Raw genomic sequence first — 6669 nt, 5'->3', positions numbered from 1 at the left:
ATCTTTGGCATAAATCATCTTTAATGTAACCTCTGTTATCTAATTATGCAGCATTGCACAGTACATGTAACAAAAGGCCTCCCCTCTCTGAAAGGAAACATGCTCATTTTTCACTGTATAAACTGATCAATTGAATAGGACATCAAAAAATGAAATTTGAAGCACCAATTCTTTGCTCTTACTCCTATTTGAAACACCTCAGTAATAGCAATAAAGTGCTTTTTCGACAAAAGTGTACTTTCTGCGGCTGGAGAGAGGGCTCAGGGCAGCATATCTGAGCGTGTGAATGGCAGGACACATCAAGCTTAAGTGAATTATGACCCTGTTAAGACGGGTTTTACTGCCATCCACAGCAGGCACATTTTCCTGCCTTTTTCCTGTAATTTTTGAAAGCCTTTTTGCTGTAATAAAATATCACTTTTTTCCTGCATTTGTGCATTAAACATCCATCGTCTTAGTTTCTTTTTTCTGAAGATAATCGCATTGTGTCTTGCTTTCGTTTGTTAGATCACTTTTCTCTCATTTTATGTGGATGACACTAGAGCATGTGAACTGTTCTCTCTCTCTTTCTCTCTCTCGCTCTCTCTCCTTCAGAGGCACTGTATTATGATGTCATTGTCTTGCAGAGTATTTGGGTGCTCCATGAGACTGTCACAAAGTGCTCTAATGTCCCATAATCCCATAATCCTGCTCTTTCTCCCATAATACCCTGAGATCACGTCCTGCGCAGAGATGCGTTCATGTGTTATGTCTCACTGCAGACCCTCAAATGGTCCCTCAGCCACTGGAAGCATGTGATGATGTTTGTAAAGCTCAGATATTCCCTTCATGTCCTGTTCTGGCAAGAACAGAGCACATTCACCTCTGTGTCTTATAAACCACATCTTCCCATGGATGCTACCCACTGTGGAAATATCTCAGCCAGCCAAGAGATGACTGCTGAGATGTTGAAACCCAACCATGGATGGCAGCAATCAGGCTCAGTTTAATCGCTTGCTAATGAGACCTTAAGACCATTAAGCAAAAATGGTAGAAGTGATGATTACTATTTGAATGATGCAACTTAATTTCCCTTGCTGTGTTATGAGCAATCAGTAGCACTTAACAACAGGTTCTAGTTTTCACTGACAAGTAATTTATTTTTTTGCTCAAATGGAAGTTCTTCATAGCCCATTTTTCATTCACCTTGCATCAACTTCCAATACTGTTTCGTCCCGATGCCGAATACATCGGCCTGTCTATAAGCAAAGACTCATTGTCACCTGCAGCCAGTTCCACCTCTTAATCATCTTTCCCATGTACTGTTCTTCCAGCCCTGAGCCTGGTCTAGGTGTACACTAGATAATATCTTTAATTACTTTTTATGGGTGATTGCTTCTGGTGCCTTGCGCCACAATCATCCCTCAAAACCAAACTGTACTGGTGCTGTGAACCACAATCATCCCACAAAACCAAACCATACTATTCCCGTGAGCTATAATCATTCCAGAAAACGAAAATGTACTGGTGCTATGAACCACAATCATCCCACAAAACTGAACCATACTATTCCCATGAACCACAATCATCCCACAAAACCAAACTGAAAAGGATGGTGGAAGAAGGAAGTTGGGGATGATATATAATAAAAATAATTATTAAATGAGCAAATACACAATTCACATGGGACCAATGTGCAATATTTAATTGAATAAAAACTGTAAAATCTGTGGTGGTGGTAGGGGGGTGGCGTGAGCTTCTGATGGGTCCTTGATCACAGAAGGGATAAAAAACACAGTGAGGAAAATAGAGAAGCTAAACAAATACAGCAAAAACAGTTTATTCTAAAAGAGGTTGATTTCAGGTTAAAAGACTTCGATCAGAAAGTGGAAATACCAAGCCAATTACAGAAGCCACCAAAACAATTTCTGTCAGCCTGGTCCACTGCTTCATTATGTCAATGGCAACAACTGCAGGTGTGGTGTTGACCCCCAGCACCACCCACACCCAGTGGCCTCCTCCCTTCACTGATGGGCAGATATCGAAGGCTGCAGCATCCCGGTCTCATCACCATGGTCAACATGTCTGTCTCGACTACAGCTTATGGGTCTGGAAGCAGCACCAACAGCACCAGCAGCTGCAGGCTTAGATCAAAGGGAGACAATAAACAATAAAACACACGCACACATCATCCTGCCCGCGCCTTTCTCATGGGATCAATATACCTGTCAGTCACCCTGCTGCTTTACTGGCATAGAGCAAATGCAGGTGTGATTTTAATAATCATCTGTCAAGTAAACAGCATAGCTTACCAAGTGCTGTCCTCAGACACCTGTATTTGGTGAAGGTCACTTTTGCTGGCAAAATAAAACTATATACTAGTAGACATTCATAATACATGATAATAATGTGATTTGTAAAATTATACTGTATGTGATAATAACTATAGATCATTAAAGCTGTAAGGATCATAATCATGTTTGCAAACATTTTTGGTTTAGAGAACAGAAATTCTTCAGTAGTCTTCTATAAAGGTCCAGGTCTCAGCATTGCTGCCAAGGCCAAACTTGGATGAGATGATTGTGCTGTTGTGGAAACAGGAAGGAGATGCATTGGTGTGAAAGATGGCAGGACAGACTACGCACTGTGAGGCCCTCACTGCTGTGTCTATGAGCTGCAAAAATGGGGGGAAATACCTGCATCAGCCTGGTAATCAAATCCTGGCCTGCACAGGAAGGGCTAAGTGAAAGATTCCCTCTCTGGAGAGATGACTGTTCTTAAATGGAGCTTGCATTCTTAAATGATACACTGCTGCAAATGGATGTTTGATTGGCGCTTTGTACACAACGTAAGAGGTTTGTGCTATCTTCATATATTGTGTGTAAAAAAGCAAAGAAAGGAAATACAAAGAAAGAAGAGAAATTGATCCAATTAAATGTGATTGCAGACAAAAGCTCCCAAGCAACTGACAGACAATTAAAATTAAATGGTACACTTTCGAAGTATATTTAGCTCATGTTTTGTGTTTGTGTTATTACCCAATAAATATTGTTATCTTTATGCTTTATGCTTTATGCTGTTTCTTCTTCTTCTTCTTCTTCTTCTTCTTCTTCTTCTTCTTCTCACTTAGTTACAAACAAATTACGTCAGCCTAGGCACAGCCGTGTATTACCTGCATAAATATCGTGCTTTAATGTTGCGTTAATAACTTTAAGTCCGATAATTAAGCAACACTGCGTAAAACTTAGAAATTTGTCCATGGCTAATGTGGACTTTTGCTTTTTAAAAGTTTAATAGCCACGACGCAGCTATTATCGCACATGTAAACAAAACACTACATCATCCTTATCAGCAGGCTAAAATCATTTGCACCTCAGATGAGCGGACAATAATAACCTTTCATTCTCTCGTTTGTCAATTAGAACCAGGGAAAAAAAACATCCAGCTGAGAGCGCGCAATAATGTGCAGCTGTGTTGAAAAATTCGGTTGCTTTATTACTTTGCGACAGAGGGAGACAGAGACATATTTCAGTCATTGGCAAGTTAATGAGGGCGCCCCAAATCCATAATCTAAATGCCAGCCAACACCACAGGAGCTCCCGCTTCTGCTGCCGCAGCTGGAGGGATGCCTGCTATGGAATTCAAGAGTAACATGCGCCACCTGATGGCCAACAGGTTCATATTCACTATGAATATAACAGTCAGCTGTGATAGAGGTTTGCGCTCAAATTGAAAATCTCAAATAAATAACCTACCAGATAGCAGACATTTATACTTAGCCAAGAACTGCAGTGTATTATAGTAAGGATGTAGATGTAGTATGGATTGCAGCAGTGCAAAAGGTTTTCAGAAAAACAGATAACATATATATATATATATATATATATATATATATATATATATATATATATATGCACACTTTTATGTGTGTCTATATATATATATATATATATATATATATGTGTGTGTGTATATATATATATACACACACACACACTTATATGTATATTATGTACATATATACAAATAACATATATATGTTATTATATACATATATATATATATGTGTACTATATATATATTTTGTACTGCTGCAATCCATACTACATCTACATCCTTACTATAATACACTGCAGTTCCTGGCTATGTATAAATGTCTGCTATCTGATATATATATATATATATATATATATATATATATATATATATATATATATATATATATATATATATATATATATATAAGAAATTAATACTAATTAATAAATTAATGACCTAGTACTTCAACAGCCATGATATATATAAATGAAATCTCAAAATTAGCTTAATAATTGTTTGACATCCATGAGCTCTCTGGAGTTTATTTTCCTATACAGATTCCCAAAATAAGAAGTTAATATCATCCCTGTCCATCTCTCCTCTATATATTCACAATCCATGCCATTGACCATAGCATATTAAAATGTCTTTCACAGACGTCTAGACAGGTTCGATTTCCAGCATATTGCAGTGGAATTTTCACTCAGACAAGGACACCCAACCAAGTATACCATTTTAGACTGGTTGGTTTGGTATGATAGGTAGTAATACTCAGAGATCCTACTGACTGTAGTGCTGGAGTGGATGTGTCTCTCTGTCTCTCTGATTTCCCCAAGAGTTTCTCTAGTTGAAGAGATGTGAGGATGTTTTGAATGAGAGAGAGAGAGAGAGAGAGAGAGAGAGAGAGAGAGAGAGAGAGAGAGAGAAATGTGTTTGTGTATGTATGTTTATGTATGTGTGTGTGTGTGCACTTGTGTGCATTTATGTATGTGCATATATGTGTGTACATTCATGTGTGTGTGTGTGTGTGTGTGTGTGTGTGTGTGTGTGTGTGTGTGTGTGTGTGTGTACGTATGTATGTGCATATGTGTGTGTGTGTGTGTGTGTGTGTGTGTGTGTGTGTAGGGTCAAGCTGGATAGTGGGTAACCTAACTCTGAACTTTATTGAGATGTCCATTAAACGCAGCTTTCTGCCCATGACCTTTGGCTCTTACTGACCTCTGCACATGGTGTTACTGACCAGGGGGACTAGGCCCTGCTGGTCCTCTGCTCACCATCTTAACACCAGCCCACACTCTTACTGTGAAGGGAGTCATTAAGCTGACCTTGAGAAAGAGAGCCAGGGGAGAGCTTTAGCCAGCCAAACTCTATTCTGAGAAAGAGTGTTCATTCTAATATCCACAGATAAAGTTACATAGAAGTAAGAATGAATAATCTTTTAATTGCATTCCCTCATTTTCCCCTCTGTTTTGTCTTTCCAACCACTATCCCCCGTCTCTCTTTCTCTCTTTCTCTCGCTCTCACACTCACACACTCACACACACACACATGCACGTACACACCCACATATACACATATACATATAGATGCACAGACTTACCCCCTCCATTCATTAACAGAGCTCCCATTTTAGACTGGGATTCACTTTCAATGAACCTCTTCAGCAGATGAACCTGAGAACCACTTATTTTAAATGATGCGCTTATTTTAAAGATTTGAGTCAAATTGTTTATCTGGTCACTCTGTCAGTCAAACTGAAAAAAAAATCTGCCACATGCGTCTGAAAATATGTCATACTCTCTCTCTCTCTCTCTCTCTCTCTCTCTTTCTCTCTCTCTCTCTCTCTCTCTTTCTCTCTCTCTCCCTCTCTCTCACTCCCCCTCCCTCTCTCTCTCTCTCACTCTCTCTCGCTCTCTCTCTCTCTCCCTCTCTCTCACTCTCTCTCTCTCTCTCTCTTTCTCTCTCTCTCTCTCTCAGCCAGCCACAGCAGCCAGGGACCCAGCAGTGATGAAAGCTAACACCACACTGCATTGCTGTCACCCTGGTTTTTTTGTTTGTTTGTTTGTTTTTTGAGTGGGGGCCGGGTTTGCTGTTGTCACCTATATAGAGCACACGGTGAGCCATCACCTGCAACAACAGAGTCCGGGCCCGAAAACCCAGATTGAATTCTAATTGATTTCTGCCCAGGAAAGGGGGAGAATTTAAAGGTCTTTCTTTTTAATTGGGTATTTGGTGTGTGCTGATGAGAGGCTTGCCTGCATCCCGGGGGATCCCTTATGGGGCAATAATGGCGCTCGACTACAGCTTCATCTGTGCTCTCTTCGGAAGGCCATAACCCCGCATTTGTTCTGAGTGCTTTTCTATTATGCATTGATAGTTGAGTATCAATCAATACGGGAGAGGGAAACAGAAAACCCAACGAAACCAACTTCTTAAGTGTAAAATGCCTCTTAATACCGGAGCTTTCAAACAACTTAACCTGGGTGCTTTCTCCCCCCTCCCCTATCTTTGTTTTTGCTGCATCTCTTGGTGGACAGAGATTGAGACACTGATGGTTCTGATGGCTGATGGCTCTGTGTAAGTGTGCGCTAAATTAGTGCTTTTCTGCTTTTAAAAAGACACTGCAACATGCACAAACACGCACGCACGCACACACACACACACACAGACATACACACACAACCACACTCGCCCACACAAACATCTTCAACCATAACTGATAATGAGGTTAATGTTGTAGGCAGAAGTAAATCACAAGACAAAGCCAAGAATGAGATGATAGCTATCTGAGCAATGTAGCAGGCATATAAGAAACATGTTATCTGGCCACTGCAATAAATCAGGATGAAGCTACCACCGATTATATATTGT

This window comes from Electrophorus electricus, chromosome 12, assembly GCF_013358815.1.
Source record: "Electrophorus electricus isolate fEleEle1 chromosome 12, fEleEle1.pri, whole genome shotgun sequence".
Taxonomy (NCBI): Eukaryota; Metazoa; Chordata; class Actinopteri; order Gymnotiformes; family Gymnotidae; genus Electrophorus; species Electrophorus electricus.
Note: the sequence above shows the minus strand (reverse complement) of the source record.